Source organism: Ambystoma mexicanum, chromosome 9, assembly GCF_040938575.1.
Source record: "Ambystoma mexicanum isolate Mex_15411 chromosome 9, UKY_AmexF1_1, whole genome shotgun sequence".
Taxonomy (NCBI): Eukaryota; Metazoa; Chordata; class Amphibia; order Caudata; family Ambystomatidae; genus Ambystoma; species Ambystoma mexicanum.
In genome coordinates, this window is record NC_090931.1 from 76,234,856 (window position 1) to 76,259,718 (window position 24,863).

Below are 24,863 nucleotides of genomic sequence, written 5' to 3' on the forward strand. Positions count from 1 at the left end.
AACTGTTACACTGCAAACACACCAAGCAAATCGCTCCATCGCAAACATACCAAGGAAACTGGTCCAACCCACACAAACAAGGGCCAATGCTCCAACCCACCCACACAAAGTGCTGGGCTCAAGACCAAGCTCGGGGAGCAAACGGCTGAAAGGGAAATCAGGATCCAAGCTGCTCCACCATAAACACACCAAGCAAACTGCTCCTGCGCAAACACATAAATCACACTGCTCCCCGGCAAACATATCAAGCAAACTGCTGCAAAGCAAACACACAAAGCAATCAGCTGCACCCCAAACACCAAGCAAACTGCTGCACCACAAACACCAAGCATACTGCTCCACCGCAAACACACCAAGCAAATTGCACCAGCCCACCCGCACAAGGCCCAATGCTCCAAACCACCCACAAAAAGAGCTCTGCTCTAGACCAAGCTTAGCCAGCCAACAACTACAAGGGAGATCAGGATCCACACTGTTCAACCACAAACACACGAAGCCAACTGCGCCACCACAAACACACCAATCAAACTGCACCACAGCAAACACAAGCACACTGCAGCACGCAAACACATCAAGCAAACTGCTGCAACGCAAACACACAATTCAAACCGCTGCACCGCACACACACCAAGCAAGCTGCTACAGCACAAACACAGCAATCAAACAGCTCCAACCGACCTGCACAAGGTGCAATGCTCCGACCCACCCACACAAAGCGCTCTGCTCATGACGAATCTCAGGGAGCAAATATCTCCAAAGGAAATCAGGATCCACACTGCTCCATCACAGACAAACCAAGCAAAGTGTTCCACCACCAACCCACCAAGCAAACTGCTCCACCACAAACACACCAAGCAAACTGTTTCACAGCAAACACACCACGCAAACTGCTGCACCGCAAATACACCAAGCCAACTGCTCCACTGCAAACACACCAAACAAACTGCTCCACTGCAAACACACAGAACAAACTGCTGCACCACAAACACACCAATCAAACAGCTTCACCGCAAACACAAAGCAAACTGCTCCCCTGCAAGACACAAAGCAAACCTCTCCACCACAAACACACCAAGCAAAGTGCTCCAATAAAAATACACCAATCAAACTGCACCACCGCAAACACATCAAGCACACTGCTCCACTGCAAACACACCAAGCAAACTACTCCAACTCTAACACACTAAGCAAACTGCTGCACCGCAAACACACCAAGGAACCTGCTGCACCACAAACACACCAAGCAAATTACTCCAACCCACCTGCACAAGGTGCAATGCTCCAACCCACCCACACAAAGCACTGTTCTCTTTACCAATCTCAGGAGCAAACATCTCCAAAGGAAATCAGGATCCACACTGCTCCATCACAGACAAACCAAGCAAAGTGCTCCACCACAAACACACCAAGCAAACTGCTCCACCACAAACACACCAAGCAAACTGTTTCACAGCAAATACACCAAGCAAACTGCTGCACCACAAATAAACCAAGCCAACTGCACCACCGCAAATACACCAAGCAAACTGCTCCACTGCAAACACACCAAACAAACTGCTGCACCGCAAACACACCAAGCAAACAGCTTCACTGCAAACACCAACAAACTGCTCCACTGCAAATACACCAAGCAAACCTCTCCACCACAAACACACCAAGCAAACTGCTCCACCAAAAACACACCAAACAAACTGCTCCACCGCAAACACAACAAGAAAACTGCTCCTCCGCAATCACACCAAGCAAATGGCTCCTCCGCAAACACACCAAGGAAACTACTGCAATGCAAATACACCAAGCAAACTGATCCACCGCAAACACACAAAGCAAACTGCTACACCGCAAATTCACCAAGCAAACTGCTACACCGCAAACACACCAAGCAAACTGCTCTGCCCCAAACTCACCAAGCAAACTGCTGCACCACAAACACCAAGCAAATTGCTGCACCGCAAACACACCAAACAAACTGCTTCAACCCACCCGCACAAGGCCCAATGCTTCAACCCATCCACACAAAGCGCTCTACTCCAGACCAAGCTCATGGAGCAAACAGCTCCAATGGAAATCAGGATCCACACTGCTCCACCACAAGCAACCCAAGCAAACTATTCCAACACAAACACACCAAGGAAACTGCTGCACCACAAACACTTCAAGCACAGTGCTCCACCGCAAACGCACCAAGCAAACTGTTGCACTGCAAACACACCAAGCAAACTGCTCCATCGCAAACATACCAAGCAAACTGGTCCAACCCACACGAACCAGGCCCAATACTCCAACCCACCCACACAAAGTGCTGGGCTCCAGACCAAGCTCGGGGAGCAAACGGCTGAAAGGCAAATCAGGATCCAAGCTGCTCCACCACAAATATACCAAGCAAACTGTTCCTCCGCAAACATATCAAGCACACTGCTCCCCGGGAAAAAACACATCAAGCAAACTGCTGCACCGCAAACACACAAAGCAAACAGCTGCACCCCAAACACACCAAGCAAACTGCTTCACCACAAACACCAAGCTAACTGCTGCACTGCAAACACACCAAGCAAACTGCTCCACTACAAACACACCAAGCAAATTGCACCAATCCATGTGCACAAGGCCCAATGCTCCAACCCACCCACACAAAGAGCTCTGCTCTAGACCAAGCTTAGGGAGCAAACAACTACAAAGGAAATCAGGATCCACACTGTTCAACCACAAACACACCAAGCAAATTGTGCCACCACAAACACACCAATCAAACTGCACCACAGTAAACACATCAAGCACACTGCACCATGCAAATACATCAAGCGAACTGCTCCACCGCAAACACATCAAGCAAACTGCTCCACCGCAAACACATCAAGCAAACTGCTGCAACGCAAACACAAAATTCAAACTGCTGCACTTCACGCACACCAAGCAAGCTGCTATACCACAAACACACCAAGCAAACACCTCCAACCCACCTGCACAAGGTCCAATGCTACAACCCACCCATGCAAAGCGCTCTGCTCATGGCAAATCAAAGGGAGCAAAGATCTCCAAAGGAAATCAGGATCCACACTGCTCCATCACAGACAAACCAAGCAAAGTGCTCCACCACAAACACACCAAACAAACTGCTCCACTGCAAACACACTAAGCAAACAGCTTCACCGCAAACACCAAGAAAACTACTCCACTGCAAACACACCAAGCAAATCTCTCCACCACAAACACACCTAGCAAACTGCTCCACCAAAAACACACCAAACAAACTACTCCACCGCAAACACAAGAAAACTGCTCCTCCGCAAACACACCACGCAAACTACTGCCCAGCAAATACACCAAGCAAACTGCTCCACCGCAAACACACAAAGCAAACTGCTACACTGCAAATTCACCAAGCAAACTGCTACACTGCAAACATACCAAGCAAACTGCTCCACCCCAAACCCACCAAACAAACTGCTGCACCACAAACACCAAGCAAATTGCTGCACCCCAAACACACCAAGCAAACTGCTCCACCACAAACAAACCAAGCAAACTCAAACTGCTCCAACCCACCCGCACAAGGCTCAATGCTCCAACCCACCCACACAAAGCGCTCTGTTCCAGACCAAACTCAGAGAGCAAACAGCTCCAAGGGAAATAAGGATACACACTGCTCCACCACAAACACACTAGCAAACTGCTCCAACACAAATACACCAAGGAAACTGCGGCACCACAAACACATCAAGCACACTGCTCCACAGCAAACACAACAAGCAAACTGCTGCACTGCAAATAGACCAAACAAACTGCTCCATCGCAAATATACCAAGCAAACTGGTCCAGCCCACATGAACAAGGCCCAATGCTCCAACCCATCCACACAAAGTGCTGTGCTCCAGACCAAGCTCAAGGAGCAAACAGCTCCAAGGGAAATCAGGATCCACCCTGCTCCACCACAAACACACCAAGCAAACTGCTCCTTTGCAAACACATCAAGCACACTGCTCCCTGGCAAACACATCAAGAAAACTGCTGCAACGCAAACACACAAAGCAAACAGTTGCACCCCAAACACACCAAGCAAACTGCTGCACCACAAACACCAAGCTAACTGCTGCACTGCAAACACACCAGGCAAACTGCTCCACCGCAAACACACCAAGCAAATTGCACCAACCCACCCTCACAAGGCCCGATGCTCCAAACCACCCACACAAAGCGCTCTATTCCAGACCAAGTTCAGGAAGCAAACAGCTTCAAGGGAAATCAGGATCCAATCTGCTCCACCACAAACACCCCAAGCAAACTGCTCCACCGCAAACGCACCAAGCAAACTGTTGCGCTGCAAACACACCAAGCAAAATGCTCCATCGCAAACATACCAAAGAAACTGGTCCAACCCACACGAACAAGGCCCAATGCTCCAACCCACCCACACAAAGTGCTGGGCCCCAGACCAAGCTCGGGGAGCAAACGGCTGAAAGGGAAATCAAGATCCAAGCTGCTCCACCACAAATATACCAAGCAAACTGCTCCTCCGCAAACATATCAAGCACACTGCTCCCCGGCAAGCATATCAAGCAAACTACTGCAAAGCACACACACAAAGCAATCAGCTGCATCCCAAACACCAAGCAAGCTGCTGCACTACAAACACCAAGCAAACTGCTCCACCGCAAACACACCAAGCAAATTGCACAAGCACACCTGCACAAGGCCCAATGCTCCAACCCACGCACAAAAAGAGGTCTGCTCTAGACCAAGCTTAGCGAGCAAACAACTACAAGGGAAAACAGGATCCACACTGTTCAACCACAAACACACGAAGCAAACTGCGCCACCACAAACACACCAATCAAACTGCACCACAGCAAACACAAGCACACTGCAGCACACAAACACATCAAGCAAACTGCTGCAACGCAAACACACAATTCAAACTGCTGCACTGCACACACACCAAGCAAGCTGCTACACCACGAACACACCAATCAAACAGCTCCAACCCACCTGCACAAGGTGCAATGCTCCAACCCACCCACACAAAGCACTCTGCTCATGACGAATCTCAGGGAGCAAATATCTCCAAAGGAAATCAGGATCCACACTGCTCCATCACAGACAAACCAAGCAAAGTGTTCCACCACAAACACACCAAGCAAACCGCTCCACCACAAACACACCAAGCAAATTGTTTCACAGCAAACACACCACGCAAACTGTTGCACCGCAAATACACCAAGTCAACTGCACCACCGCAAATACACCAAGCAAACTGCTCCACTGCAAACACACCAAACAAACTGCTCCACTGCAAACACACCAAACAAACTGCTGCACCACAAACACACCAATCAAAAAGCTTCACCGCAAACACAAAGCAAACTGCTACCCTGCAAACACACCAAGCAAACCTCTCCACCACAAACACACCAAGCAAACTGCTCCACCAAAAATGCACCAATCAAACTGCACCACTGCAACCACATCAAGCACACTGCTCCACTGCAAACACACCAAGCAAACTACTCCAACTCTAATACACTAAGCAAACTGCTGCATCGCAAACACACCAAGGAAACGGCTACTCCACAAACACACCAAAGGAAACTGCTGCACCACAAACACACCAAGCAAATTACTCCAACCCACCTGCACAAGGTGCAATGCTCCAACCCACCCACACAAAGCACTTTGCTCTTTACCAATCTCAGGGAGCAAACATCTCCAAAGGAAATCAGGATCCACACTGCTCCATCACAGACAAACCAAGCAAAGTGCTCCACCACAAACACACCAAGCAAACTGCTCCACTGCAAACACACCAAACAAACTGCTGCACCGCAAACACACCAAGCAAACAGCTTCACTGCGAACACCAAGCAAACTGCTCCACTGCAAATACAAAAAGCAAACCTCTCCACCACAAACACACCAAGCAAACTGCTCCACCAAAAACACACCAAACAAACTGATCCACCACAAACACAACAAGAAAACTGCTCCTCCGCAAACACACCAAGCAAATGGCTCCTCCGCAAACACACCAAGCAAACTACTGCAACGCAAATCCACCAAGCAAACTGCTCCACCGCAAACACACAAAGCAAACTGCTACACCGCAAATTCACCAAGCAAACTGCTACACCGCAAACACACCAAGCAAACTGCTCTGCCTCAAACTCAACAAGCAAACTGCTGCACCACAAACACCAAGCAAATTGCTGCACCGCAAACACACCAGACAAACTGCTCCAACCCACCCGCACAAGGCCCAATGCTTCAACCCATCCACACAAAGCACTCTACTTCAGACCAAGCTCATGGAGTAAACAGCTCCAATGGAAATCAGGATCCACACTGCTCCACCACAAGCACCCCAAGCAAACTATTCCAACACAAACACACCAAGGAAACTGCTGCACCACAAACACTTCAAGCACAGTGCTCCACCGCAAACGCACCAAGCAAACTGTTGCACTGCAAACACACCAAGAAAACTGCTCAATCGCAAACATACCAAGCAAACTGGTTCAACCCACACGAACAAGGCCCAATACTCCAACCCACCCACACAAAGTGCTGGGCTCCAGACCAAGCTCGGGGAGCAAACGGCTGAAAGGCAAATCAGGATCCAAGCTGCTCCACCACAAATATACCAAGCAAACTGTTCCTCTGCAAACATATCAAGCACACTGCTCCCCGGGAAAAAACACATCAAGCAAACTGCTGCACCGCAAACACACAAAGCAAACTGCTTCACCACAAACACCAAGCAAACTGCTCCACCGCAAACACACCAAGCAAATTGCACCAACCCACCCTCACAAGGCCCAATGCTCCAAACCACCCACACAAAGCGCTCTATTCCAGACCAAGTTCAGGAAGCAAACAGCTTCAAGGGAAATCAGGATCCAATCTGCTCCACCACAAACACCCCAAGCAAACTGCTCCACTGCAAACGCACCACGCAAACTGTTGCACTGCAAACACACCAAGCAAACTGCTCCATCGCAAACATACCAAAGAAACTGGTCCAACCAACACAAACAAGGCCCAATGCTCCAACCCACCGACACAAAGTGCTGGGCCCCAGACCAAGCTCGGGGAGCAAACGGCTGAAAGGGAAATCAAGATCCAAGCTGCTCCACCACAAACACACCAAGCAAACTGCTCCTGCGCAAACACATCAATCACACTGCTCCCCGGCAAGCATATCAAGCAAACTGCTGCAAAGCACACACATAAAGCAATCAGCTGCATCCCAAACACCAAGCAAGCTGCTGCACTACAAACACCAAGCAAACTGCTCCACCGCAAACACACCAAGCAAATTGCACCAGCACACCTGCACAAGGCCCAATGCTCCAACCCACGCACAAAAAGAGCTCTGCTCTAGACCAAGCTTAGCGAGCAAACAACTACAACGGAAATCAGGATCCACACTGTTCAACCACAAACACATGAAGCAAACTGCGCCACCACAAACACACCAATCAAACTGCACCACAGCAAACACAAGCACACTGCAGCACGCAAACACATCAAGCAAACTGCTGCAACGCAAACACACAATTCAAACTGCTGCACTGCACACACACCAAGCAAGCTGCTACACCACAAACACACCAATCAAACAGCTCCAACCCACCTGCACAAGGTGCAATGCTCCAACCCACCCACACAAAGCACTCTGCTCATGACGAATCTCAGGGAGCAAATATCTCCAAAGGAAATCAGGATCCACACTGCTCCATCCCAGACAAACCAAGCAAAGTGTTCCCCCACAAACACACCAAGCAAACCGCTCCACCACAAACACACCAAGTAAATTGTTTCACAGCAAAAACACCACGCAAACTGTTGCACCGCAAATACACCAAGTCAACTGCACCACCGCAAATACACCAAGCAAACTGCTCCACTGCAAACACACCAAACAAACTGCTCCACTGCAAACACACCAAACAAACTGCTGCACCACAAACACACCAATCAAACAGCTTCACCGCAAACACAAAGCAAACTGCTCCCCAGCAAACACACCAAGCAAACCTCTCCACCACAAACACACCAAGCAAACTGCTCCACCAAAAATGCACCAATCAAACTGCACCACCGCAAACACATCAAGCACACTGCTCCACTGCAAACACACCAAGCAAACTACTCCAACTCTAACACACTAAGCAAACTGCTGCATCGCAAACACACCAAGGAAACTGCTACACCACAAACACACCAAAGGAAATTGCTGCACCACAAACACACCAAGCAAATTACTCCAACCCACCTGCACAAGGTGCAATGCTCCAACCCACCCACACAAAGCACTCTGCTCTTTACCAATCTCAGGGAGCAAACATCTCCAAAGGAAATCAGGATCCACACTGCTCCATCACAGACAAACCAAGCAAAGTGCTCAACCACAAACACACCAATAAAACTGCTCCACCACAAGCACACCAAGCAAACTGTTTCACAGCAAACACACCAAGCAAATTGCTGCACCATAAATAAACCAATCCAACTGCACCACCGCAAATACACCAAGCAAACTGCTCCACTGCAAACCCACCAAACAAACTGCTCCACTACAAACACACCAAACAAACTGCTGCAACGCAAACACACCAAGCAAGCAGCTTCACCGCAAACACCAAGCAAACTGTTGCACTGCAAACACACCAAGCAAACCTCTCCACCACAAACACACCAAGCAAACTGCTCCACCAAAAACACACCAAACAAACTGCTCCACCGCAAACACAACAAGAAAACTGCTCTTCCACAAACACACCAAGCAAATGGCTCCTCCGCAAACACACCAAGCAAACTACTGCAACGCAAATACACCAAGCAAACTGCTCCACCGCAAACACACAAAGCAAACTGCTACACCACAAATTCACCAAGCAAACTGCTACACCGCAAACACACCAAGCAAACTGCTCCGCCCCAAACTCACCAAGCAAACTGCTGCACCACAAACACCCAGCAAATTGCTGCACCGCAAACACACCAAGCAAACTGCTCCAACCCACCCGCACAAGGCCCAATGCTCCAACCCACCCACACAAAGTGCTCTGCTCCAGACCAGGCTCAAGGAGCAAACAGCTCCAAGGGAAATCAGGATCCATCCTGCTCCACCACAAACACACCAAGCAAACTGCTCCTTTGCAAACACATCAAGCACACTGCTCCTTGGCAAACACATCAAGCAAACTGCTGCACCGCAAACACACAAAGCAAACATCTGCACCCCAAACACACCAAACAAACTGCTGCACCACAAACACCAAACTAACTGCTGCACTGCAAACACACCAAGCAAATTGCTCCACCGCAAACACACCAAGCAAATTGCACCAATGCACCTGCACAAGGCCCAATGCTCCAACCCACCCACACAATGCGCTCTACTCCAGACCAAGTTCAGGGAGCAAACTGCTCCAAGGGAAATCAGGATCCAATCTGCTCCACCACAAACACCCCAAGCAAACTGCTCAACACAAACACACCAAGGAAACTGCTGCACCACAAACACATCAAGCACACTGCTCCACCGCAAACGCACCAAGCAAACTGTTGCACTGCACACACACCAAGCAAACTGCTCCATTGCAAACATACCAAGGAAACTGGTCCAACCCACACGAACAAGGCCCAATGCTCCAACCCACCCAAACAAAGTACTGGGCTCAAGACCAACCTCGGGGAGCAAACGGCTGAAAGGGAAATCAGGATCCAAGCTGCTCCACCACAAACACACCAAGCAAACTGCTCTTGCGCAAACACATAAATCACACTGCTCCCCGGCAAACATATCAAGCAAACTGCTGCAAAGCAAACACACAAAGCAATCAGCTGCACCCCAAACACCAAGCAAACTGCTGCACCACAAACACCAAGCATACTGCTCCACCGCAAACACACCAAGCAAATTGCACCAGCCCACCCGCACAAGGCCCAATGCTCCAAACCACCCACAAAAAGAGCTCTGCTCTAGACCAAGCTTAGCGAGCCAACAACTACAAGGGAAATCAGGATCCACACTGTTCAACCACAAACACACAAAGCCAACTGCGCCACCACAAACACACCAATCAAACTGCACCACAGCAAACACAAGCACACTGCAGCACGCAAACACATCAAGCAAACTGCTGCAACGCAAACACACAATTCAAACTGCTGCACCGCACACACACCAAGCAAGCTGCTACACCACAAACACACCAATCAAACAGCTCCAACCCACCTGCACAAGGTGCAATGCTCCAACCCACCCACACAAAGCACTCTGCTCATGACGAATCTCAGGGAGCAAATATCTCCAAAGGAAATCAGGATCCACACTGCTCCATCACAGACAAACCAAGCAAAGTGTTCCACCACAAACACACCAAGCAAACTTCTCCACCACAAACACACCAAGCAAACTGTTTCACAGCAAACACACCACACAAAATGCTGCACCGCAAATACACCAAGCCAACTGCACCACCGCAAACACACCAAGCAAACTGCTCCACTGCAAACACACCAAACAAACTGCTCCACTGCAAACACACTAAGCAAACTGCTCCACCGCAAGCACATCAAGCAAACTGCTACACCACAAACACACCAACCAAACTGCTCCAACTCACCCGCACAAGTTACAATTCTCAAACCCACCCACAGAAAGTGCTCTTCTGATGATCAATTCAGGGAGCAAACAGATCCATGGGAATTCAGGATCCAAAATGCTCCACCACAAACACACCAAGCAAACTGCTACACCACAAACACACCAAGCAAACTGCTACACCACAAACACACCAATCAAACTGCTCCACCAAAAACACACCACGCAGACTGCTTCACAGCAAACACACCAAGCAAACTGCTTCACCGGAAACACACCAAGCAAACTGCTCCACCGCAAATACATCAAGCAAACTGCTCCACCGCAAATACACCAAACAAACTGCTGCACAGCAAACACACCAAGCAAACTGCTGAACCACAAACACACGAAGCAAACTGCTGCACTGCAAACACACCAAGCAAACCTCTCCACCACAAACACACCAAGCAAACTGCTCCACCAAAAACACACCAAACAAACTGCTCCACCGCAAACACAACAAGAAAACTGCTCCTCCACAAACACACCAAGCAAATGGCTCCTCCGCAAACACACCAAGCAAACTACTGCAAAGCAAATACACCAAGCAAACTGCTCCACCGCAAACACACAAAGCAAACTGCTACACCACAAATTCACCAAGCAAACTGCTACACCGCAAACACACCAAGAAAACTGCTCCGCCCCAAACTCACCAAGCAAACTGCTGCACCACAAACACCCAGCAAATTGCTGCACCGCAAACACACCAAGCAAACTGCTCCAACCCACCCGCACAAAGCCCAATGCTCCAACCCACCCACACAAAGTGCTCTGCTCCAGACCAGGCTCAAGGAGCAAACAGCTCCAAGGGAAATCAGGATCCATCCTGCTCCACCACAAACACACCAAGCAAACTGCTCCTTTGCAAACACATCAAGCACACTGCTCCTTGGCAAACACATCAAGCAAACTGCTGCACCGCAAACACACAAAGCAAACATCTGCACCCCAAACACACCAAACAAACTGCTGCACCACAAACACCAAACTAACTGCTGCACTGCAAACACACCAAGCAAATTGCTCCACCGCAAACACACCAAGCAAATTGCACCAATGCACCTGCACAAGGCCCAATGCTCCAACCCACCCACACAATGCGCTCTACTCCAGACCAAGTTCAGGGAGCAAACTGCTTCAAGGGAAATCAGGATCCAATCTGCTCCACCACAAACACCCCAAGCAAACTGCTCAACACAAACACATCAAGGAAACTGCTGCACCACAAACACATCAAGCACACTGCTCCACCGCAAACGCACCAAGCAAACTGTTGCACTGCAAACACACCAAGCAAACTGCTCCATTGCAAACATACCAAGGAAACTGGTCCAACCCACACGAACAAGGCCCAATGCTCCAACCCACCCAAACAAAGTACTGGGCTCAAGACCAACCTCGGGGAGCAAACGGCTGAAAGGGAAATCAGGATCCAAGCTGCTCCACCACAAACACACCAAGCAAACTGCTCCTGCGCAAACACATAAATCACACTGCTCCCCGGCAAACATATCAAGCAAACTGCTGCAAAGCAAACACACAAAGCAATCAGCTGCACCCCAAACACCAAGCAAACTGCTGCACCACAAACACCAAGCATACTGCTCCACCGCAAACACACCAAGCAAATTGCACCAGCCCACCCGCACAAGGCCCAATGCTCCAAACCACCCACAAAAAGAGCTCTGCTCTAGACCAAGCTTAGCGAGCCAACAACTACAAGAGAAATCGGGATCCACACTGTTCAACCACAAACACACAAAGCCAACTGCGCCACCACAAACACACCAATCAAACTGCACCACAGCAAACACAAGCACACTGCAGCACGCAAACACATCAAGCAAACTGCTGCAACGCAAACACACAATTCAAACTGCTGCACCGCACACACACCAAGCAAGCTGCTACACCACAAACACACCAATCAAACAGCTCCAACCCACCTGCACAAGGTGCAATGCTCCAACCCACCCACACAAAGCACTCTGCTCATGACGAATCTCAGGGAGCAAATATCTCCAAAGGAAATCAGGATCCACACTGCTCCATCACAGACAAACCAAGCAAAGTGTTCGACCACAAACACACCAAGCAAACTTCTCCACCACAAACACACCAAGCAAACTGTTTCACAGCAAACACACCACACAAAATGCTGCACCGCAAATACACCAAGCCAACTGCACCACCGCAAACACACCAAGCAAACTGCTCCACTGCAAACACACCAAACAAACTGCTCCACTGCAAACACACTAAGCAAACTGCTCCACCGCAAGAACATCAAGCAAACTGCTACACCACAAACACACCAACCAAACTGCTCCAACTCACCCGCACAAGTTACAATTCTCAAACCCACCCACAGAAAGTGCTCTTCTGATGATCAATTCAGGGAGCAAACAGATCCATGGGAATTCAGGATCCAAAATGCTCCACCACAAACACACCAAGCAAACTGCTACACCACAAACACACCAAGCAAACTGCTACACCACAAACACACCAATCAAACTGCTCCACCAAAAACACACCATGCAGACTGCTTCACAGCAAACACACCAAGCAAACTGCTTCACCGGAAACACACCAAGCAAACTGCTCCACCGCGTATACATCAAGCAAACTGCTCCACCGCAAATACACCAAACAAACTGCTGCACTGCAAACACACCAAGCAAAGTGCTCCACCACAAACACACCAAGCAAACTGCTCCACCAAAAACACACCAAACAAACTGCTCCACCGCAAACACAACAAGCAAATGGCTCATCCGCAAACACACCAAGCAAACTACTGCAACGCAAATACACCAAGCAAACTGCTCCACCGCAAACACACAAACCAAACTGCTACACCGCAAATTCATCAAGCAAACTGCTACATCGCAAACACACCAAGCAAACTGCTCTGCCCCAAACTCACCAAGCAAACTGCTGCACCACAAACACCAAGCAAATTGCTGCACCGCAAACACACCAAACAAACTGTTCCAACCCACCCGCACAAGGCCCAATGCTCCAACCCACCCACACAAAGTGCTCTGCTCCAGACCAGGCTCAGGGAGCAAACAGCCCCAAGAGAAATCAGGATCCACCCTGCTCCACCACAAACACAACAATAAAACTGCTCCTTCGCAAACACTTCAAGCACACTGCTCCCTGGCAAACACACCAAGCACACTACTCCAACCCACCCGCACAAGGACCAATGCTCCAACCCACCCACACAAAGAGCTCTGCTCTAGACTAAGCTTAGGGAGCAAACAACTGCAAGGGAAATCAGGATCCACACTGGTCAACCACAAACACACCAAGCAAACTGCACCACCACAAATACACCAATGAAACTGCACCACCGCAAACACATCAAGCACACTGCTCCACTGCAAACACACCAAGCAAACTACTCCAACTCTATCACACTAAGCAAACTGCTGCACCGCAAACACACCAAGGAAACTGCTGCACTGCAAACACACCAAGGAAACTGCTCCACTGCAAACACACCAGGCAAACTGCTGCATGGTAAATACACCAAGCAAACTGTTCCACCACAAACACACCAGGCAAACTGCTCCACCGCGAACACACCACGCAAACTGCTCCACCACAAACACACCAAGCAAACTGCTCCACCACAAACACACCAGCAAACTGCTCCACCGCAAACACACCAAGAAAACTGCTCCACCCCAAACACACCAAGCAAACTGATCCACTGCAAACAAACCAAGAAAACTGCTGCACCGCAAATACACCAAGCATACTGCTCCAACGCAAACACACCAAGCAAACTGCTCCACTGCAAATACACCAAGCAAACTGCTGCACCACAAACACACTAAGCAAACTGCTCCACCGCAAGCACATCAAGCAAACTGCTACACCACAAACACACCAAGCAAACTGCTCCAACTCACCCGCACAAGTTACAATTCTCAAACCCACCCACAGAAAGTGCTCTTCTGATGATCAATTCAGGGAGCAAACAGATCCATGGGAATTCAGGATCCTCAATGAACCACCACAAACACATCAAGCAAACTGCTACACCACAAACACACCAAGCAAACTGCTACACCACAAACACACCAATCAAACTGCTCCAACAAAAACACACCACGCAGGCTGCTTCACAGCAAACACACCAAGCAAACTGCTTCACCGGAAACACACCAAGCAAACTGCTCCATCGCAAATACATCAAGCAAACTTCTCCACCGCAAACACACCAAACAAACTGCTGCACAGCAAACACACCAAGCAAACTGCTGAACCGCAAACACACGAAGCAAACTGCTGCACTGCAAACACACCAAGCAAAGTGCTCCACCACAAACACACCAAGCAAACTGCTCCACCACAAACACACCAAGCAAACTGTTTCACAGCAAACATACCAAGCAAACTGCTGCACCGCAAATACACCAAGCAAACTGCTGCACCGCAAACACACCAAGCAGACTGATTCACAGCAAACAAACCAAGCAAACTGCTTCACCGGAAACACACCAATCAAACTGCTCCACCCCATATACACCACACAAACTGCTGCACCGCAAAAACACTGAGCAAACTGCTGCACTGCAAACACACCAAGCAAAGTGCTCCACCACAAACACACCAAGCAAACTGCTCCACCACAAACACACCAAGCAAACTGTTTCACAGCAAACCCACAAAGCAAAGTGCTCCAACACAAACACACCAACCAAACTGGTTCACAGCAAACACACCAAGCAAACTGCTACGCCGCAAACACACCAAGCAAACTGCTTTACCACAAACACACCAAACAAACTGCTGCACAGCAAACACCAAGCAAACTGCTGCACCGCAAACACACCAAGCAAACTGCTGCACCGCAAACACACCAAGCAAAGTGCTCCATCACAAACACACCAAGTAAACTGCTCCACCACAAACACACCAAGCAAACTGTTTCACAGCAAACACACCAAGCAAACTGCTGCACCGCAAATTCACTGAGCCAATGGTGCCAGCGCAAATACACCAAGCAAACTGCTCCACTGCAAACACACCAAACTAACTGCTCCACTGCAAACACACCAAACAAACTGCTGCACCGCAAACAGACCAAGCAAAAAGCTTCACCGCAAACACCAAGCAAACTGCTCCACCGCAAACACACTAAGCAAACTGCTGCAACACAAACACACAATTCAAACTGCTGCACGGCACACACACCAAGCAAGCTGCTACACCACAAACACACCAAGCAAACAGCACCAACCCACCTGCACAAGGTGCAATGTTCCAACCCACCCACACAAAACGCTCTGCTCATGACGAATCTCAGGGAGTAAAGATCGCCAAAGGAAATCAGGATCCACACTACTCCATAACAGACAAACCAAGCAAACTGTTCCACTGCAAACACACCAAGCAAACTGCTCCACCGCAAACACACCAAGCAAACTGCTGCACCGCAAATGCACCAAGCAAACTATTCCACCGCAAACACACCAGGCAAACTGCTCCACTGCAAACACACCAAGCAAACCTTTCCACCACAAACACACCAAGCAAACTGCTCCACCAAAAACACACCAAACAAACTGCTCCACCGCAAACACAACAAGAAAACTGCTCCTCTGCAAACACACCAAGCAAACTGCTCCTCCGCAAACACAACAAGTAAACTACTGCACGCAAATACACCAAGCAAACTGCTCCACCACAAACACACATAGCAAACTGATACACCGCAAATACAACAAGCAAATTGCTACACTGCAAACACACCAAGCAAACTGCTGCACCAAAAACACACCAAACAAACTGCTCCAACGCGAACACAAGAAAACTGCTCCTCCGCTAACACACCAAGGAAACCTCTCCACCTCAAACACACCAACCAAACTGCTCCACCAAAAACACACCAAACAAACTGATCCACCGCAAACACACCAAGCAAACTGCTCCTCCGCAAACACAACAAGCAAACTGCTGTACCGCAAATATACCTAGCAAACTGCTCCACCACAAACACACATAGCAAACTGCTACACCGCAAATGCAGCAAGCAAACTGCTACACCACAAACACACCAAGCAAACTGCTCCACCCCAAACTCACCAAGCAAACTGCTGCACCAAAAACATACCAAACAAACTGCTCCACCGCAAACACAACAAGAAAACTGCTCCTCCGCTAACACACCAAGCAAACCTCTCCACCACAAACACACCAAGCAAACTGCTCCACCAAAAACAAACCAAACAAACTGCTCCACCGCAAACACATCAAGAAAACTGCTGCTCTGCAAATACACCAAGCAAGCTGCTCCTCCAGAAACACAACAAGCAAACTGCTGCACCGCAAATACACTAAGCAAACTGCTCCATCGCAAACACACAAAGCAAACTGCGACACTGCAAATACACCAAGCACTGCTACACCGCAAACACACCAAGCAAACTGCTCCACCCCAAACTCAATCCAATCTCAGGTAGCACACTCCTGCAATACATTCTCAGATAGCGCACTCCACCAATCACCAATCCAGTCTCAGGTAGCGCACTCCTCCAATCCAATCTCAGGTAGCACACTCCTCCAATCCAATCTCAGGTAGCGCAGTCCTCCAACCCAATCTCAGGCAGTTTGCTCCTCCAATCCAATCTCAGGTAGCGCACTCCTCCAATCCAATCTCAGATAGCACACTCCTCCAATCCAATCTCAGATAGCGTACTCTTCCAATCCAGTCTCAGATAGCGCACTCCTCCAATCCAGTCTCAGGCATCTCACTCCTCCAATCCAATCTCAGCCAGCGCACTTATCCAATCCAATCTCAGGCAGCTCACTCCTCCAATCCAATCTCAGTAAGCACACTGCGATAGTTCTGTTCCAAAACAACCACAGGCAGCACACTCAGGTGCGCAACACATTTGATCTACTTGGGACTTAGAGTCCCAGAAATGATTGGCTGTTGCTGAAGGAAATGCTCACCTTAAGGGCTGTCATGAGTAGAAAACAAAATGTTGATGATGCACAGCGATTGGAGCTGTGCAGCCAGCACCTCAACCACAGCCTGACATTTCCTTCCGCCTGGTTATCAGCAGCGCCTTTCTTATGTGTGGATGTTTGGCAAATGCTACTGTGATGGGACATGTCCAACTGAAAGGCCCCACTCAGCTCCAGTGAGCTACCAAAAATTGGTCTCCTTCCAAGACAATTAAAATAAGTAACACAACAAAGCTCCCTTTTAAAAATGTGCTTATCTGCATCTTGTCTTCTAGTTAATATGCAAAAGAAGTTTTGCTTTTCAGTGGATAGCCAAATGTTCTTAATATCCTGCATAGCAGCAAGCAGGAAGTCTTCGACAACCCAGATGGCTTTTTTACACAATTTCGTCTAGTATGTGTGTGTATCTTAAAGTACTGAAAGTGCAGTGGTGTAAACAGAGAATTTGCTAGGCCTGTATTATTTTACCTTTTAGGACTTGCAGTTCTCCTTTCAGGAAATGGAAAATAAATCCATGGTTAATTTATTTTGTCTCAACATGTTTCAATACAGATTTATATTTTGTCAGGTTACTTTAGTATGTGATTTGTGTATTTTTCATATAAACACTAGAAGGCAGTATTATTCTAGTTCCTGAAAGCCAAAACTTAAATATTTGTTCCAAAATGGTGCTCAGGAGGTCTGTTGATAAGTTCTTGCATTGCACTGTGGTTGAACATCCTGCCTTCACTGCTTAACAAACCTGTGAACACTATTTGAACAAAGACATCCTTACAATGGTGCAGATGTAATGGTTTTATGGTCGAAATGGTGTCCCTTCTTGCCGCTCTGTTGTGGACCCCCACGACCATCACTTAAAATGTCATTATTGTTGCACTGGCCCTCATTCAGTCCGATATAATTTGATTTGATGGTCATATATATATACAGTCTTACCAGCCAATCAGTGAACCAGGATTTCTAGCATAGAGGACTTAATCAGCATTCATTTCTGCACCTGTTGATATCAGTCACCGAAGTTGAGGGGTACAGATTACTGTCACACAGAGGAATGAGTGGGCCTCTTTATGCCTCTTATGTTATATTATTAAGTTTTGAAGAGCAGATCTGCCATTTGTACTGTTTCTTTGAGGTTTGGGATCTCCAAGAAGTGGGGTACAGGACTAACAAAGGGGAGGGGCAGTGCACGCTTGATTTGTTGCAATGTTGATGTGTGTATGTCTGAAAAGCTAGCAATGGCTGTGCTAAGTTTTAGAGTTGTCTGGATCCAGGTTGCTAAAGTACATTTGTTGTGTGGAGTCTGCAAGAGTGGTGTATATGGAGTGTAGAAATATGAGTCGGTGTGTGTGGTGAATTAGTGTAGTGTTTAGGGAAAGTTAGTTTAGCTCCCTGTCTTAGGGTGCTGTTTGTTCCATTGTGTAACCTGTGCTGTTTTACTGCTGGAGTTGTGTGTCCAGATGTGTTGTCAGTTATAGTGGGTGGTAGATTCATCTTGGGGTGGTCATATTTACCATGCCTTGCCCAAGAGAACACCCAAATAACAACCAGGGACAACTTTATTCACTTTTCGAAGTGTCACGGTAGGTGGCATGTATGTGTTTATATCTATGTAAGTCGCGTCAGGTGACACTATGCCATGGCACAAATTCAGGTCGCACAGTTGCTAGTCTGTTGCCAGGACGTCCTTTCGTCCTGACCTCCCACTGACACCGCAAAGACACTGAAACGCTAATGCCACTTTGTCTTGCAGGGGATTAAGGACCAATGCAGCCAGACATACACCATGAACTAGCACATCACAGCCACAGCATTGCCACGCTGTCAGGTAGCAGTGAACGTTTGCTTTCTATCATGTTTTGCTCATAGTCTTTGACCTGATGTGCTTCAATTTGCACCATTGGCTGCTTGTTTGATTCTATTTTTAACGAACATTCCTTGGAGAGAACAGAAAGGGTCCCACACAAGAAGGTTTGCTCCATCCACACGTTCTCGGAAGGTTGTTCTGCCTGCAGTATTTGAGAGATTAGCCCCCACGTTATTCCCCAAAGAGGTGGTCTAGTTGCACCCTTGAGCTCAATGGTCCAATGCAATCTCAAAAGGTGCACTCCTCCAGACTAACCTCAGTAAGTGCATTGCTCCAAACCAACCTTCAGGAAGTGTACTGCTCCAACGCATTATTACAAAGTGCATTGCTCCGAAGCAATTGCACAAAGTGCACTGCTCCAAAGCAATGACACAAAGTGCACTGCGCCAACTAAACCTTCAGGAAGCGCACCGCTCCAGTCCAATCTTCATGAAGTGCACTGATCCAAAGCAATCTCAGGAAGTGCACTGCTCCGATTCAAACTTCAGGAAGTACACTGCTCCAAAGCAGTCTCAGGAAGTGCACTGATCCAATCCAATTTCAGGAAGTGCACTGCTCCAGTCCAGTCGTCAGGAAGTGTACTGCTCCAAAGCAATCGAGTGCACTGCTCCAAAGCAAGTACACAAAGTGCACTGCACCAACTAAACCTTCCGGAAGCGCACCGCTCCACTCCAATCTTCAGGAAGTGCACTGATCCAACGCAATCTCACAAAGTGCATTGCTCTGATTCAAACTTCAGGAAGTGCGCTGCTCCAAAGCAATCTCAGGAAGTGCACCTATCCAATCGAGTCTTCAGGAAGTGCACTGCTCCAAAGCAATCTCAGAAGGTGCACCGTTCCAATCGAGTCTTCAGGAAGTGCACTGCTCCAAAGCAATCGAGTGCACTGCTCCAGAGCAATCTCAGGAGATGTACTGCACCAATCCAATCTTCAGGAAGTGCTCTGCTCCAATCCAGTCTTCTGGAAGTGCACTGCTCCAATACAATCTTCAGGAAGTGCACGGATCCAATCCAATCTTCAGGAAGTGCACTGCTCCAACGCAATCTCACAAAGTACATTGCTCCAAAGCAATTACACAAAGTGCACTGCACCAACTAAACCTTCAGGAAGCGCACTGCTCCAATCCAATCTTCTGGAAGTGCACTGCTCCAATCCAATCTTCAGGAAGTGTACTGATCCAAAACAATCTCAGGAAGTGCACTGCTCCGATTCATACTTCAGGAAGTGCACTGATCCAAAGCAATCCTAGGAAGTGCACTGATCCAGTCCAGTCTTCAGGAAGTGCACTTCTCCAAAGCAATCGAGTGCACTGCTCCAAAGCAATCTCAGGAAATGCACTGCCCCAATCCAATCTTCAGGAAGTGCCCTGCTCCAATCCAATCCTCAGGAAGTGCAGTGCTCCAATTCAGTCTTCTGGAAGTGCACAGCTCTGATACAATCTTCATGAAGTGCACTTATCCAAAGCAAGCTCAAGAAGTGAACTGCTCCAAAGCAATCTCAGGAAGTGCACTGATCCAATCCAATTTCAGGAAGTGCACTGCTCCAATCCAGTCTTCAGGAAGTGCACTACTCCAAAGCAATCGAGTGCACTGCACCAGAGCAATCTCAGGAAATACACTGCTCCAAAGCAATCTCACAAAGTGCATTGCTCCAAAGCAATTACACAAAGTGCATTGCTCCAAAGCAATTACACAAAGTGCATTACACCAATCAAACCTTAAGGAAGTGCTGTGTTCCAATCCAATCTTCAGGAAGTGCATGGCTCCAATCCAAGCTTAAGGAAGTGCACTGCTCCAATCCGATCTTCATGGAAGTGCACTGCTCCAAATCAATCTCACAAAGTGCATTGCTCCAATTAAACCTTCAGGAAGTGCACTGTTCCAATGCAATCTTAAGGAGATGCACTGCTCCAACCCAATCTTCAGGAAGCACACTGCTCCAAAGCAATCTCGGGAAGTGCACTGCTCCAATCCAATCTTCAGGAAGTGCACTGCTCCAAAGCAATCGCAGGAAGAGCAATGCTCCAAAGCAATCTCAGGAAGTGCTCTGCTACAATCCGATCTTCGGGAAGTACACTGCTCCAATCCAATCTTCAGGAAGTGCACTGCTCCAAAGCAATCTCAGGAAATGCACTGCACCAATCCAACATTCAGGAAGTACACTGCTCCAAAACAATCTCAGGAAATGCACTGCACCAATCCAACATTAAGGAAGTGCACCGCTCCAAACCAATCTCAACAAGTGCACTGGTCCAAAGCAATCTCCGGAAGTGCACTGCTCCAATCCAATCTTCAGGAAGCGCATTGCTCCAACGCAATCTCATGAAGTGCATGGCTCCAGTCCAATCTTCAGGAAGTGCACAGCTCCAAATCAATCTCAGGAAGTGCACTGCTCCAATCCAATCTTCAGAAAGCGCAATGCTCCAAAGCAATCTCAGAAAGTGCTCTGCTAAATCCAATCTTCAGGAAGTGCACCACTCCAATCCAATCTTAACGAATGGCACTGCTCCATCCAATCTTAAGGCAGTGCAATGCTCCAAAGCAATGCCAGGAAGTGCACTGCTCCCATTCAATCCTAATGTATCGCACTGCTCCAAAGCAATCTCAGGAAGTGCAGTGCTCAAATACAATCTCCAGGAAGTGTACTGCTCCAATCCAATCATCAGGAAGTGCACTGCTCCAATCCAATCTTAATGAAGCTCACTGCTACAATCCAATCTTCAGGGAGTGCACTGCTCCAATACAATCTTAAAGAGGTGCACTGAACCAATCCAACGTTCAGGAAGTGCACTGCTCCAAAGCAATCTCAGGAAGTTCTCTACTACAATCCAATCTTCAGGAAGTGCACTGCTCCAATGCAATCTTAATGAAGCTCACTGCTACAAACCAATCTTCAGGAAGTGCACTGCTACAATCCAATCTTAAAGAGGTGCACTGCACCAATCCAACGTTCAAAAAGTACACTGCTCCAAAGCAATCTCGTGAAGTGCTCTACTACAATCCAATCTTCAGGCAGTGCACTGCTCCAATCCAACCTTCAGGAAGCGCACTGCTCCAAAGCAATCTTGGGAGGTGCTCTGCTACAATCCAATGTTCAGGAAGTGCACTGCTCCAAAGCAATCTCAGGAAGTGCACTGCTCCAATCCAATCTTCAGGAAGCACACTGCTCCAAAGCAATCTCAGGAAGTGCACTGCTCCAATCAAATATTCAGGAAGTACACTGCTCCAAAGCAATCTCAGGAATTGCACTGCAACAATCCAATCTTCAGTAAATGCACTGCTCCAATCCAATATTAAGGAGGTTCACTGCACTAATCCAACCTTCAGGAAGTGCAATGCTACAAAGGAATCGCAGGAAGTGCTCTACTCCAAAGCAATCTCAGGAAGTGCACTGGTCCAAAGCAATCTCCAGAAGTGCACTACTCCAAAGCAATCTCAGGAAGTGCACTGCTCCAATCCAATCTTCAGGAAGTGCACTGCTCCAATCCAATCTTCAGAAAGCACAATGCTCCAAAGCAATCTCAGGAAGTGCTCTACTCCAAAGCAATCTCAGGAAGTGCATTGGTCCAAAGCAATCTCCGGAAGTGCACTACTCCAAAGGAATCTCAGGAAGTGCACTGCTCCAATCCAATCTTCAGGAAGTGCACTGCTCAAATCCAATCTCAGGAAGTGATCTGCTACAATCCAATCTTAAAAAAGTGCAACTGCGCCAATCCAATCTCCAGGAAGTGCCCTGCTCCAATCCAACCTTCAGGAAGCGCACTGCTCCAAAGCAATCTCAGGAAGTGCTCTGCTACAATCGAATCTTTAGGAAGCATATTGCTCCAATCCAAACTTCAGGAAGTGCACTGCTCCAAAGCAATCTCAGGAAGTGCACTGCTCCAATCCAATCTTCAGGAAGTGCACTGCTTCAAAGCAATCTCGGTAAGTGCACTGCTCCAATCCAATCTTCAGGCATTGCACTGCTCTAATCCAGTCTTCAGGAAGTACATTGATCCAATCGAATCTTAAGGAGGTGGATTGCTCCAAAGCAATGTCAGGAAGTGCATTGCTCCAATTCAATCTTAAGAAAGCGCCTTACTCCAAAGCAATCTCAGGAAGTGCACTGCTCCAATTCAATCTTCAGGAAGTGCACTGCTCCAAAGCAATCTCAGGAAGTGCACTGCTACAATCCAATCTTTTGGAAGTGCACTGCCCAATCCAATTTTCAGGAAGGCCACTGCTCCAATCCAATCCCCAGAAATCACACTGCTCCAAAACAATTCCAGGAACTGCACTGCTCCAATCCAATCTTCAGGAAGCGCACTTCTCCAAAGCAATCTCAGGACGTTCACTGCTCCAATCCAATCTTAAGGAAGCGCACTGCTCCAAAGTGAAAGGAAGCGCCCCCAATTTCAGCACGATCCTCCCCGCAATGAGAGACAATAAGGGACTCTCCCGTAGTGGGAATAAGACCAAGACAGAGTGCGGGTGAGCGTAAGTGGGAGTTTATCCAAAGAATAGGGCATGCAAAGAACTCTGCAACCTCCGAGAGCGCTCTGTCTGACAATAGCAAAGACAGGCGTATTTCTAATACAAAAAACGTCATCAGAACCTACACACTATAGGGGGCACAAGTTAATTGGGATTGGGTGGCGTCGACTAACTATAGGTGTTGCTGCAGCGTGGTTGGTCTTGGCGTGAGGACGTCACTGGTCAGCCTCGTGGGTTGGGTTGGGCCTGGCAGGCCAGCTTGAGGTCATCCGAGCGGTGTTGGTATGCTGGGGCAGCCTGTGACAAAGATGAATACCTTTCCTGACTCATTTGCCCTAGGCCATGCACACTGCAGTTATTCAAGAAACGACATCTAAGTTCATCAATAAATCGCTCAGCAGTTTGTCTTATAAAATAAACGCAACACATGAGGAATGCACCTCGTGAGAGGTCTGGTGGTTGTCGGTTGGGGTGAGATTTACCTGTGTCCTATTGACCGGTATTTTAGGTCGAGGGGCTGGGCTCTGGGGCCTGAGCCGAATGATACATGTCTGTCTGCCGCGTTAGAAGTTATTATATAAATGGGTCTCTGTGTCTTGTCCCAGTGATGGGGGTCGTCTTCGCATGATTCTTGGGGTGGTCTAGGGGGAGGGTTGTGGAATTTACGAGAGGGTGCTGGTAGATCAGTGGATTCAAACGTGGGTTTATTACCGTGCTGTAAATAACACAGGTGGCGGGCTGTGGCCTTGGGTGCGGTACCGGGGCCTCTGACTCTCTGAAGCGGCTCCAGCTTGGTTGGGGGAGGTGAGGGAGCGCGGCACAGGCCTTAGCTTCTTTATCTGGCAGGCTTGGTAGGGTGGGAGGGAGAATGGCCTTGCATATATTCA